Genomic DNA, 15318 nt, shown 5'->3' on the forward strand with positions numbered 1-15318 from the left:
AACTTTTAATTGTGATTTCCATTGGAAAAAATTCTTTAAACTAACTCTTAGATGTCGTATTGAAATTGTAAATCGTTTGTAAATATTTAAAGCAATTTGCAAGATTAACTGTATGACAATGCTTTATTGTATCTTTTGTTTGGCGCAAGAACTTTAAAACATTTTAAATCTACGTGAAATCCGTTATCTCCCCCTTTCAGCGATATTCAGAAAAATCTTCTAACTCTACATTATAATATCAGTTATTTAATTAAGAAAGGTCGCATCGATCCGAATGGCAAATACAGAATTCATTTGAATCATAATAATTTATCAGTCATGTTATTTACATACTAAACTGATTACGTTCTGATTAAGAATGGCTGTAATTTTATTCTGTTCAATTGTATTTAACGAATAGGAAATCAATACGAATATTCATACGCGCTAATATCGCAAGTACGTGTGACACTATTATATTACCTTGGGGTTGGGGTTTATCGGCGATAGTCTTTAATTATAAATAAATAGCGAGAGAGAGAGAGAGAGAGAGAGAGAGAGAGAGAGAATATATATATATAAGCTTGAGTAACGTTTAGTGACGGGGGTGGGGGAACCAAGATGACTCTCGGTTAAAAAAAAAAAGAAAAAGTTAGTTTAAGATTGACAATCGCAAAATTGATCAGTGTAAAACTTTATTCTACGCGACTCGTCAATCGCACTCGGATAATACAAAACAAAATGACCATCCAGAGAGTGATATCTCATTGTACAAAAGGCTAATCCCAAATGATGCTTCATTCATATATTCCTTGTACGCATGCCCATATATCATTTAAATACCATTTTATCGAGACGTAAGTCAATAAAATGAACAATCGTAAAGCGTGACCGGTATTCTTTTAATGCCTCTTCTTTCTTCCATTGGTAAGGAGAGGCTGCTGCGTTAATCCAGCCAGGCAAATTGACGAAAATAAAGGACAACGATAATACAAACAAAAAAGTATTAATTTCGAAATTTCTTCGGCTATAAAATTCCTAATTACTCCGCTTAATTATTATTCGTCGCAACTGATATCCCTCCGGTCCGGATAATCAGAAACCACGTTTTTTAAAAGCTACAAGAACTCGTCGTCCTACTGTATGCCGAAAGGAAATAAGATTGAAATAAAAGCGTAGCACAAGGTTACGCGAGAACCTTCGTCCGACATAACGAACGCGAGTGAGATGCCAAAGGATGCACACCTAATGCCATTCGCATACACTTATGCTGCTGCGTCTCTTTCATTATCTCTCCTAGACGTTCGAGCATCTTTTTCTTTACGACTTTGAGACTCCCACTCGATCTCTCTTTCACCAACTTATTTCATATGTATCTATAACTACCGGTTTCTTACACCGTTCCCACTCTCATGCCCAATTAATCCAATTTTTTCTTCTCGCCTCTTCAATTCAAAGCTATCAAAATGTCAATTTAATCATTATTTCTAGCGCCACGATACTTTACAACAACAACAACAACAACAACAAAAATCTATCCTCTCTAATATCATCGAATGAAATTGATATTGTTCGAAATAAATTTACGAAGCTTTCGTATATTTCGATGCTTATTGAAAATATTTAACAACTTACCGAATGTTAAACGAACGATTTGGAACATATGATATATGGTATTATGTAATGACATTTACAATTATATAATTAAGTTATTATGGCTGTAAACAGCATTTTGTCTAACAGATAGATTAAACTTGGCTGACTGTTAGCAGATTAATACAAATATTTCATTGTATTTTTCAATGAAAATAAACTTTACGTTTATAATACGTAAAGAATAAAAAAAGCAAATTTTTATCGTATATTTTTAAAATCCATTATATAATGGAATTGTAAAATAGCGTTGTAAGCCGAAAATTTTCAACATATATATATAGATTAATAATCAATTTTATATTTTCACTTTATAATAATCCATTACACAATTGGAAATAACCAAATAATACTTTGCTATTTTGTTATTTATAATATAATAACATACTGTCTCGGAGTTCTCACATTTCATATACACATAAAGTTTAAAATAAACTTAATTAATCGCCTATTAAAACAAGGTTATCAGCCTCATGTATGTCACGAAGCTCGCTACTTTAAGAATAAAACTTTGTGAATCAAATGAAGCAGAGCAGCATTGAAGTTATTAGGAAATAAGTGATAATTTTTGCAGATCTAGATCGTGAATGTTGGCAAGGATATCGGAGATGACTGGCATGTGTGAGTGAAAGCCGAGGAAATACAATTTCTGGCAAATTTATTGTGTCGATCAGCAAGAGAGTGCCTTGTCGACAAAGAACTCGAGACAATTAGAAATCAAGCATTGGACAGCAATTCCAAGGAGAAGTAATGAGAGAGTGGAAAACCATCGGTAGTTGCATGAGTGGAGAAGTCAGTCGTTACTGCATAAGAAACACGTCGGCTAATAATTCGAATGTATAATCAAATGTCGCTCTCTCTCTCTCTCTCTCTCTCTCTCTCTCTCTCTCTCTCTTTCTCTTCGTCTGACTCATTGATGCGCTAATTAGAATAAATTAGTATTTTTGGTAATTGATTTATTTTCCGATCGTCGCTTATGATCGCAGTTGACTCTATTTCTTGAGTTGTGCGATACGAACTCGCCACACATGTAACGCAGTAATGAAATTCTTCTTGGATTAAATGATATCTAATCGGAATTACGTAACGATCCCAAATCTTTCTTATATTATGCCAATAATTTATAATCGCGATTCGTACATTTGTCATTAGTCTAACTGCATATTCAATTCTATAAATAATGCAACTGAATAATAATAATGCCGGAATAGGTGACAATTAATTATGCCTTTAAGTGATACTTTGAGTGAATTAATTTTAACGATAATTCTCAGCCTGTCGTCGAATCCGTTAATGTCGTAAATGAGAGAGTTCAAATTCGTGAGCTTATATATTTGTCGTGTCATTATATATTCCATTACACAACTAATTAAGTAATAAAATTATCGATTAATTGATAAAAAGAAGAAAAAAAAGAATGAAAAAAAACAAACAAACCCCAAGCATATTACAATTTAATAATCGATGTATTTCCGGTTAAAGGCAAATGCCGGATATAATGGTAATATCAAGTAGTACTTTTTCACTTTCCTATTAATCCTCGTTAAATTAAATTACATTTCTTAAAACTCAATAAAGGCTCGTTAAATTAGCCAATGAAAGCGCCTAACGGCGAGCCGAAAAATCACGCGGCGCACCGAAAGCACTTTATCGCCCGATAAATTGATAAAGTCAATTAAGCGCCCGGACCCCTAGCCCCATCCAGCTCACGATAAAGGAGGAAAAAAAAAAAGGGAAAAGAGGCGCGCGCCTTATGAGAAAGCTCTAAATCACCGGCGGCTCCATGCCGCCACAATAATTCCCGAACCTCTTCCGAGTCGCGCCGCGTTGCGCTCTAATAACGCTTTTAAGTACTGACACTCCCTCCCACCTCCCCTCCGCCAGCCGCTCACCGCGTCCCACCTCCCACCGTCAAGTCATCCGGCCAATCGCCCCGCCGACGCCCACCGCATATAAATCACGGCCACTTTTGCGATTGGGGCCTGCGAACGAGCCCACGAGGGTAAAAAATGATGGGTCTGTGAGTTCGAACAAGGGCCAAGGTGAGCGGCTGCGCGTTTCCATGATTTTTGATTATTTAGATGCTCGAAATTATTGGTCTGCTGCGCATTCGGCTCGATATTACATTATATTCCAATCATCTTAATAATTGGTTGATTTTACCCAGTCTTTTCATGATTCTTTTAAAAACAAACCTCACCTCACGCTTACCTATAACTAGGCTCATTATTATAGAGAGATGCGCGCGTGCGATAGTGTTATCTATAATACTGGAATCAATGGTGGAAATAATAGTCGAGTGTCCTTTAAGTGTTTCACGTTGCTTTTGCATGTGCATACGATCGACGAATAGGCCCTACTCTTGTTTAAACAACTTAATCAATGCTCAAGGCGAGCAGTGATTATTACATATATAAATAACAATCATTAACAATTAATTACCGTGTGTGCGTGCTTTTGGTGTTGTTTGTATATAAAAAATTTTTTACGAAACGAATGAGAAAGAAAAAAATTTATAAACTTTATTTTGTTAAAGATTCAAGAATGTTTATAAAGTATTCGCTCCTTTATTTCCTTTCTTTCTTCCTTTTTACGAAAAATAAAGGTACTAAACTAAAAAATACTAAACTCAGTAAATAATAATCAACAACTTGAAATATATTTATAATTTTTAGCAAACGTAAAAGCTAGATTTCCGTAAAACTTAAAACTTTAAAAACAAACAAAAAATGTAATGCACGCATTTTGCTAATTAAATATAAATACATTTAATCAGTGACTTAAGATAATACATTGTTAAAAGCAAATGCTTCTTATTTATTTAATAAAAGTAAGGACATAGTTAAATAAAGCTACTAAAAATAGTCTTCGCAGAATTCAAATTTAAATTGCTCATTTTCTGAAAGGAAACGTTAATTATTTACAATTATTATTTATTTTCTTCTTGTTGAAAAAAAGTTGAGTTTGATGGAGAGCTTCTGGCACACTTTGCGCATCTACAACCTTTAGGGTAAAGGAAAGTTTTCAAGTGTAATAAACTTTGCTTACAACTAAGGGAAAAATTATTTTTAAAAATTCGATGTTCACGGAAATATATAAAATAAGTCAATTTCATAAATACCTTTGCGCAACGCAACTTTTTTTATAATAATAATAATAATTTTAATGCTCTTAATACTAGATAAACGATCTATGTAAACAGACTCCCAAGTGAACCACAGCGACAGCGATTAAGTTGCAGAGGTACAAAGTCACGAGATAGGGGCGCAAGCTTTGTCCGATAAACATTAAAATCATTTTTTTTTTTTTTTTTTTTTTTTTTTTTTTTTTTAAATAAAAATATGAGAAAACTTGGTATGTGCCGGGGGCAAAAGTTTACAAGTTATAAAACTAACTTGTGTCGTTTTTCAGCTCCATCTCAACTTTGCCAATGTAATCATACGAATCTGACTCTTTTTCTTCATTTTTTATTTTTTTATTTTTTTTTGCCCACTCACTGATAGATAAAGCATAAATTTAATTATTTACATTCTTTGGCGTAGTATATTTTATTTGCTTCTTTGAAATTTGAGACATTAAAGACAATAGCTTCATAGCAGTGGCACTGAAAATTGCTCTCTTTGTCAGTTAATGACTACAATAATCACAGAAAAGTCTATATTAAAAAAAAGAAAATGAAAGTAATTTGCGTTCAATTAAAGGTACATTCGTTACCAATTAACCTTTTGGCTAATCTACCAACTGGCTGCACGAAAAAAAGTAATCATTATTCAGCTGATTCCACGTTACACGCCAGATTTTCTTATTTTCTTCCGTTGCCTCGTATCTTGGCTATTGCACTGAGAGCCGAAATATCGATAACGGTATTGTAAAATTAACATTCCAGGACTAAATCGGACAATCGGGCCATCAACCGAATCTAATTGCACACACACAGAAACGAGTTAATCCAACGTAGCCGACAAACACGATAACGTCCCGATGCTTCGAATTTGTTATCTAACTTGCGAACAGAAAAGCAACAGGCCATTGTGTCATGGCCTATGCCTTCCGGTAATGTTGGAAAAGTGCTGGCGCACACAGCGGCTTTTTACTTTATTCCTTGGCCTCTTTCGATCTTCGACTGGTGCTTGCACATTTTACTTTCTTTTGTTTTCTTCTATCCAAGTGTTAAATTCTCATTGTTTCACAGAATTTTCATTATTACACTATTAATAATTGCGATACTACGTGTAAAGCGATATCACGACATTCCAATTTTAAAAGCACAAATTTCCTTTAATTCTGTATTAATTGAAACAATTATTATAATAGTAATATTCAAAAAAAAAAAAAAAAAAAAATAGGAATACTACATTACTGATCATACTGCCAATTACGATAGATACAGCTTTTATTGTTGAAATATTTAATTATTATTATACATGTGCTCGTGACTTAATGATTAATAATTATGGATTAATTATAATATTTATCGATCGTAATAAATATACATAGCCAGCCCTCTTTAATTATAAAACATTTAAGACAAAAAAAAAACAAACTTCACATTTAGTAGTGATATCCAAATTTTGCCTTTAAAAAAAAAAACACTATTGCTTTATTAGCTTATTAGGGAAATTTTCTACATCATTAATTATATTACGATATGTAGTAGTATTGGGAAATCGCTGAATATTGAATCTCTCAATTACTCATGTTAATAGTAAAATGCCGATACTACTTTAAACGAATTAGATACTTTTTTTTTACGTTAGCTTGTTAAATCCAAAAAAAAAAAAATCAAAAAAATCAAAAAAATCAAAAAAATAAAAAAAAATAAAAAAAAATCGCAGATCAAATAGGATTTTTAATACGACTGACTAAGTTATCTCACCTCTGTAATCCGTCTGTTTACCTTAACTTCTACAAATGTAAGGATGATTACGGTGATGTTGCGATGAAAACTGCAAACCGAACAGTTTACATGTAAATTAAACATTTGCCCATAGGCTGAGCGACCAAACCATTCATTAAACGTAATATGCTGTGCTAAGCAGAAACTGGTGCGCCCTCGTGTACATGTGCGTGTATTTACGTAAGTCGAATAATAATTAATACTTGGAAGGAGAATTTTTATGAATTATACTGAAAAAGTTTCTTGTGCCAAGAGTTATAATAAAAAAGGGCCCAATTGAATAATTTCTGAATTCTGTGAAGAAATTTTCAAAACTAACCTATTAGTGTTTTCATAATAAGCATATTCATAATATGCATACCTTAGATAAATTCTATATATTTTGTGCTTTTAAATTGTTCTTTTAAACTACTTTTATAAATATTGTATGTACGAGATGACTGCATGAAAAGCAGTTAAATTAAATTTCTTCAAATTAAATTATGAATTCTAATAATAGAATTTTACGATATAACCGTTGATTAAACGCAATATATAATAGTGATTTCATATTTTTAATCAACCGTTTATGTAAAATGCGATAATTATAATATCTATTAATACATTAATAAGATATCAATAAATATATTTATATTTATTTTTAAATGATTAGTAATCAATTTTATTAGATAGTTATACATCGACAAAACAAAAACTTTTTTACTTTCTCTTATATCGGATATCGGTATATATTTTGCACATATGTATGAGTGAGTGAGTAAGTACTATTAGTACAATCGAATAATTTCGAGGTAAATCACAAAAAAAAAAATAAATAAATAGCTAAACATTTCATATCTTGAAAACACTAGATCTATCATTAAGTACATCTTATTTGTCAAGTCGGTTTTTTTTTGTTTATCTTCCAACAGTCTCTTATCCAAATGTAGATAAGATTTATTGCAGAATTATTAAAATTAGCTGGTAAGAATAAATGCAAAAAAATTTCTCGTGACGTAAACTTACTATTTATGTATATATTAATTTCTTTCTAAATGTTCTCAGGAATTATATAGCCATATAATCATATTTATTTTCTAAAATTATTAGAGTGGAATTTCACGTAGGCGAAGCAAAATCCATGATTTATCAAAGTTAATCCATCCACTTCAACTAGAGTAATTTGAACAATGACAAGGTACTGTATAAGTGTAAAGATTGTAATTTAATGAAATTTATATTAACAGATATATTGATATATGAAAACTTTGAAACTTTTAACACTTTCTTATGAACATTTTTTTTTTTTTTTTTTTTTTTTTTTTTTTTTTTTGTTCTCAATAACATGGACTATGAAATGGTCGTTAATAATAAATACATTATATCTTGATCGTTAAAATGTTCGTTAAAGCTCCCGCTGTCTTAAAACAATCAAATTTAAAATAATTACTGTACAATTTGCCCTTACTACAGAATTATTAACAATGCGAGGGTATAAAATATTATGTAAACGTAATCTTAATCTTGTGAATAATAAAATCACATTGGAGAATATGCAATAGTTTCAAGAGAATGTGTAATAATATTAAGAAAATACTACACCTAATCCGTTTCTTTTTTTCTTTGTCTTTTTAATGTTTATTTCAATTTAAAGGATAAGAGTTTTCGAAATTGATAGGAGTTTCCAAATTTTCCAAATTGATACAAGTTAAAAGCTTTAATGCTTCTTTACATAAATTATCGATATAAATATCTATTCTGACATAAGAAATTTTTTACGAAAAATCTAATCTGTTAGTCAATAATTCATGATTAGTTGCACAAAATGATAGACATTTATTAATATCATTGGTAAAATATTTTAAGTAATATGCACATACATAATTAATTATGAGAAAATTGAATCCAGTATTTCAGTTTAATTAAAGTAACAAACCTAATTATGCACGCTTAGTGTTAAAAGCCCATTATATTAAAATGGAGTATCGCTCTAATTTATTTCCGTTACTTTATAGAAACAAAAATGTCCATTATGCAATTTAGGCTTAAGAACGTTGTGCCCGGATTAATTAATAAAAAAAATTCACGAATTTCCCGTCGTTGACTTGAAAAATAATTTTCGCGTGCCCTATCTGCTTTATTCTTCCTGTTCATCTCTACGTTCCCAAAGCTCGGCTGCTACTGTTTTCATACGATTACAATACACCTCGAGGGATTTTTCATTTAGCCTAGTGTAAATAATAATCATCTCGACGTCACATTAAACACGTGAATTCGGACTAGTTGAGTGTTCAGTTTACGCGTATGAAACTAAATATGCAAATGCGCTCGCACATTGCGCAATCGCTCGTAAAGTTATTTCAGCCAGCTCCATTTTACGGATCTACATGCTGGCGAGCCACACACTTTTATCTAATGAATATAAATTTTGCACAAACGAGATATGCAGCGTCGACGCTGCCGTGCACGTGTTGCATTTGTGCCAGAGGAGGGCAAGCCGAGTGAGGTACGTTCAATCGCAAGTGCATATAGTTGAGTTTTTCCATTACCGAGTCGAAGGCCCTGACACGCTCGGGATTCAATGGCTATTTCTTGTCGATTGCGTGCCTAACTTCTAATACGTTTAGGATACGTGACGGATCGTCTTCAGAAATTAACCGCATATTGTCGTAGGACAAAATTGCTGTCCTAATGCTAATTCATGTACTTCATCATGAGATTATATTAGACACGCAATTTATTCCCTATTATGATTCTATGCGTATTTGCGTTGTTAAATAAATTTCACATGTATGTTTACACTTTGGTTTTGCAAATGTATGAATAGCCGATGCTATATAATTTCCCGAGATTATGTGAAATGTCATATGCCGCTTCTTGAGTAGCGAAAATGTATGTATTACTTTGTAGGCTGAATAATTATTATTCGTATAAATGAATACGAAGGTAGTACAAATCGTCATGAAATTAATCTTGAAGATGAATTTTGTTTAATCGTGATTGCTCGGTTATTTAGTTCATAGATTAGCCTATCTTTCATTGGAAAATCACTATTAGAAAAACTTTTTTCACATAAATAACGGCTCACGTATAATGTCGAATATAATTGTTGCCAACAATGGTACATATTGATATTATTGCAATATGTAATAGCATATACTACTTAAGTTTGCATTGAAATGTTAGACCCAAGTGGTATTGAATTTTTGCGATTTCTCCTTTGTGCTATTCATTGTGCAGAGCTAAAGTACGTTAAATTGAACGTAAAATGTTAAGAGCATTTTTTTTTTTTTTAATACTATCGCCCCTTCATAACAAGTTTTTACGTGCTTGAATTTCTCCCATATTCCAGAATCACAATTATTTATACTTTCACTGTCATTTAAATAGTTTGATGGTTTAAAAACAGGTGATGATAATGCGTGCAACATTTTTCTTTTTATACACTTATCGATAAAAATATCTTAAAATAAGAAAGGCTCGTATGAAAAATTTCATATGACAAAAAGTGGATATTTTATATACTATAGAAAGTACATTTTCTCCGAATAAGAGGTGGTAGGATTTTAAAATCTTGAAGCTTTTTTAAAGCAGTTTTGTATGGAATTTTAAAAGTGACCTGCTAATAAATTCTATATCCGCATTTATTTTCATCAGACATTGCACATTTATAAAATTCATCCGTACTTGATTTACCGTAATTACGTTCAAATCATATTATCAATTTTTTAGCCAATGCCAATGTAATAAATACACCTAGAATCTTGATAAAAAGGATTCGGCATTCAGTTTAATTTTTATTTTAATTACTCGTATTATTTGAATTAAAATATTTTTTATTAATTATTTTTCTAACGCGAAATCATTAATAAGATACTCTACGCCTTTAACATTAATCTAAACGTAATGTTACGTTTGTATATATTGGAATTAATTATTTTATAATAATTCACGTATGGAGATCGGAATTTTTAAATTCGTCTTTATAATTAATGTTGTAATTAGAATTTCCATTGAATAATTATCAGCTGTATGATACGTATGTATTATAAAAAATGCATTGTATTGTGAAAGGACTTTTCCAATAATAAGATAGATTAATTTACACTTTGAATCCTACGTCTCTGTATATAGTCAGGCTGAATTTCGAGATTTTTTATATACATTCACGAATGCGCTTAATCGCGGAGTTTAGACTGTTTTTATTAATGTATTATCAAAGTCACTAAACCCATCAATTGAACATGCAATTACAAACTGATGTCTCGCATAATAACAATAATAATAATAACAATAACAATAATAACAATAACAATAACAATAACAATAACAATAACAATAACAATAATAATAATAATAATAATAATAATAGAAAGAAGAAAAAATTTCCCGAGTAAATATCATTGCATTCGAATTATTAACTGTCAAAATCCATTTGCGATGATCAGTTAGTTGTGGCGAGTCGAGCAGTCTATGGATAAATTTCTAACAAAGGTTATATTTATTTAAAAATATATATATATATATATATTATTGAATAATGTGAAATTTGCAACCAAACATTTTGCCCTGAAATAGGAAATACTTCGTCGACCAAAGTGTTCCGACCGTTTACTTATTTGTTCAAACGCCGCAATACGACGGCATCATGTTCATGCGTTTTTCAATTTGCATTTAATGTATAAATATCATACATGTCCTAATGAAATCTAACGTTTCATTCAACAATCCTTCTTTTTGTTAATAATGTTAATAAATTTAGTTGACAATATGAAGAAAAAAAACTTGTATTTCCATTAATAATACATCACTAAATTTATATTTGAAGACGTCTGTTTGTCTGTTGTGAAAACCGTGTTTTGATGATAAAAAGAAGTATTACGTTGTGTCAAAATTTTCATTCCATAATTGAAAAATCCAAACAGCAGCGCAGAATATACATTGCTCTTTTCGCCTATAATCTTCATTAAAATTTCGATCAAATTACTTCGTTTGTCTGGCAATTTGAATTAAGTAAACATAAGTTGGCGAACACTCACGCATACCGACAATATCAATGCTTCAATACATCGGAATGGATACAACAATTCTTAATCTTCGCTCTCGAGTACTTTCCCAGCTTCCTGGCGCAGTTACAAGGAGCACCACTGTAATTTTCACCTATATTACGCACATTCGCCAAGCGATCCCGCATTCCAAACAAACACAATGCCATCATGGGAAATCTCCTTTCCCCCCCCCCCGACCAGCCGCCACCCGCGACTATTCCACTTGAAAGTTGCTTCATTTAAACAACGCGAGGTTGCAAGATCGCTCGGACAGCGAGTTTACGCATCCGCGGCTTAATGTTGCGCATAACGGCACGTGGAAACGGTCAAGATTCTCAAGTTTATCCCCGGCTATGGGAGCGAAGCGTAAAGCTCCCCGGCGTAAAGCACGGGGCTGTCCCGGATGCCGTCAGTCCGGCGGCCCACCACTAAAGCCTCGGTCTCCCCTGCCCCCTTCGGCCAAGTTTCCATCACGGCATACGCGGAAAAAGCATAACTCACCTAGCGTACGGGAAGCCCAGGTGAAGGAGAGCTCGTGCGTAAAGGTGCGGTTCCCTCTCGGCGATGTCCTCGCTAATCACCAACGCACTGCGCAAGAATCTCGTTGCGGTAAGCGAGCTAAGGGGGAGCAAATGGGATAAGAAAAGCAATAAACCCGACGATAGAGGAACGAAGCGACAGCGTCTGCGGTAGCAGGTGGATCAACGGTAGCAGCAGCAGTAGTAGCAGCAGCAACAGCGGCAGCAGCGGCAGCAACAACAGCACCAGCAGCAACAGCAAAAACAGTAACGAGAACAGCGGCAGTAGCAACCGCAGGTCCGAAAGCTTTCCCGTCGCTTTCCCGTCGACAATGCCGCTTCGTCACCGGGACGGTGGCCGGGATAACGGGAGGGGAAGGCGGGGTAAGCAAGGTCGAGCTTGCCGAAGGGTAAAAAGCCAGTGCAACGAGTGCAACGAGAGGAACGCGTGCGACGTACGGACGTATCTATGTGCACTCACCCCGCGCGGCGTCCGGCGACTGACTGACTATCCTATCACGACGGGCGCTGCGTGGCCAGCGCCACCCGTGACCCGGCGGCGACACCGGCAACCTCGGGAACCGCAGCACCGAGCAGCGCACGCCGGTTGCCCGGTCTTCCGACCATCGCCACCCATCGCCACCCACCGCCCACCACCCCACCACTGCACCACCCGACGGAACCTCGCAGTTGCCGCTGCCGCTGCCGCCGCCGTCACCGCCGCTGCTACCACCACCACCGCCGCCGCCGCCGCCGCCGCCGCCGCCGCCGCCGCCGCCGCCACGCGCTCTCGCGGGTAGGACGTTGTGTCTTCAAGGTCTGCCCTTATCAGCGTTCGTTCGGCGCTCACCACTTCCAGGTAAATCAGTAGCGGCGATTTCGACTTCACTGCCGGGGGTTGGTTGGGTCGTGGTAGGGATGTACGCGCGCGCGTCCGTGTGCCTCTGGACTCTAACGATTCTTTCTTAAAGCCTCGTGGGGTACGGGGTAGTGGCGCGGAATAGGGAGCGCAGGTCCCGGAGTTCCCGGGAACATCGATGCAACAATTTCAAGATATCTTGAAAACATCTTGTATCTTGTCAAATTGGCGCCGTGCGACTTCTCTCAGCCCCCGGCCCCGACGTTCATAAAATCAATTTCTTCCCTACCGTTCGTTCATTATTCCTTGTCCTCCAATCGCACTCGCCGATGCTCCTTAATCAGATTCCCCTTCTGCAACTTTTATTTCGCAAACCCGTCCGAGACAACTGCCTGTTGAAATAAATACACTTTATGTAAATACTGCTGACATTGGATGATCGTGTTTCAGCGCCAAAATTCCTCTTGCACTCTAAATATTCTAAAATCTCTTTAATGAAACATGTGCAATGGAAATCATGGGAATTTAGAACGCGGTTAGGCTGACAAAGTGAAGGGTTAATTAATTACTAGCCCCGACGATGATGTAAGCGAGTCCCTTCAATTACAATCGATCCAACTTTTTTCTCCTGTTGGGGGGTGTAAAAAGAGTGCTTGGACAATATTGTTCCCGTAAGATGTGCATTATCTCGTGCCCGGCTTCCACACATCTCGATTACCGTGTTCTACGATCAAATTTCAATCTGTCGCGAGAAATTGTGAATTTGATAATCAAGAGAATAATCAACGTAGTATATAATAACCAGCATTGTGAATTTTATTAAATCAAATTTCTAAAATACGTTTCGAGAATCTTACGATATCTGCTAAATTAGTGACTCAGCGTTTTGTCTTGGACTATTGGGTATTTATTGTAAACTTATTCGATTGGCTATAATTAAATGAAAATTCGATAAGTCGATGATAAAGAGCTGAAATAATGTTTATGTCGAATGTGAAGAAAAGCGCTGAAGTATTATGATGTCTTCGATTCAAATGAAGCATACAAAATGTGGGCAGAATTGAAAAAAAAAAAAAAAAAATATATATATATATATATATATATATATATATATATTTACGCGTGTCAAACATCAATCTAGTGTCATTAATTAAAACAATCGGAAGATTTTTAATTGTGAAGGAATTGTTAATTAGAAGTTAATTGAAAATTGCAATCGTTAATTCAACGAAAATGATTAGGTAATAATGATATTTAATGGCAATAATTGCTGAATTATTTGATAAATTAATCTTGTTTTTATACAAAAGTTAAAACAAAAGTTACATTTCACTGACCTTCCATAGAAATTATGCACTTGCACTTTTACAAACTCGGATTATTCATGGCAATTGACAATAAGGGTGCAAGCATTGAAATTTCACCTCTTCATCCTCTACATCTAATCAAGTAATTTCGTAATCGAACCATAAAATTAGTGGATTTATATTTTTTATACATTGAACACTAATAATAGTGATACAAGGAATCTTAAATTACAATTTTTGCAGTATCGTTTCGACAATCAGACTTTAAAAAGTCAATTTTGCGTAAAAGTCACATGTGATTAAAAGGAAATTTTCTCTCGGGAATTTCAGCCTTTCACATGTAACGCGTTATTTTATTTCACTTTATTTATTGCTAAATGGTGAGAATTTTTTGTTAATTAGCCAACAACGATAAAAACAAACGCGACTACCAGTTGCTTTTTAGTTTATTTTTATCGATTAGGATCCTAAGATGTCTTTCCTTTCATAGCTCCTTTATTTCATACAATTTGTTATTTAATACACATTTACGTGTATTGTTATTAATTATTATAAATTTTGTTTTTGTTTTTAATTTTTTTTAATTTTTTTTTATTTTTTGTTGTTTTTTTTTGTTTGTTTGTTTGTTTTTTCTTTTTTTTTTGTTAATGACGCGTACATCGAAATTATTGGGAAATTTTACGATCTCATGAAATTCACATTGGTGAAGTTTTTATAGCAATGAGTATTTGTACAATACAGGCTCGCACTGGCGATGGTAAATTTTTCCTTCGACCATGCGGCACTGTTGTCTGAAATTTAATTGGTTTATGGTTTCTGCTGACTTGCCTCGATTGTAGGCACAATGTTCAGAGCACAAGAATCGCAAGCTTGTAAAATTTAGTTTACCAAGTTCCATCGTTAGCTTTACACACATTGTATAGGTGTGCGTGTCCCCCCTCCCCCCTCCCCCCCATATAATACTAAGCACGGAAAATGGATTCTTGTTAAACACATCACTTATCGTTCATTTTTCAACCTGAAATGTGCTTTGAAAATTACATTTTACTCAGTCGTAAATGCTATTATCGTTGCATCT

The 15318-nt window shown here is 34.3% G+C and overlaps 1 protein-coding gene across 1 annotated transcript in view; it reads right to left on the reverse strand.

Annotated features, from left to right (window-relative positions):
* LOC105364960 (discoidin domain-containing receptor 2) overlaps positions 1–12268 on the reverse strand; it is a 237779-nt gene extending 225511 nt beyond the window's left edge. The window contains exon 1 of the mRNA XM_011503003.1: positions 12058–12268. The gene's annotated coding sequence lies outside the window, so the exon portion shown is untranslated. The remainder of the gene's footprint in view (positions 1–12057) is intronic.
* Positions 12269–15318: the final 3050 nt, after the last annotated feature.

This window comes from Ceratosolen solmsi, unplaced genomic scaffold (genome assembly GCF_000503995.2).
Source record: "Ceratosolen solmsi marchali unplaced genomic scaffold, CerSol_1.0 scaffold61, whole genome shotgun sequence".
Taxonomy (NCBI): Eukaryota; Metazoa; Arthropoda; class Insecta; order Hymenoptera; family Agaonidae; genus Ceratosolen; species Ceratosolen solmsi.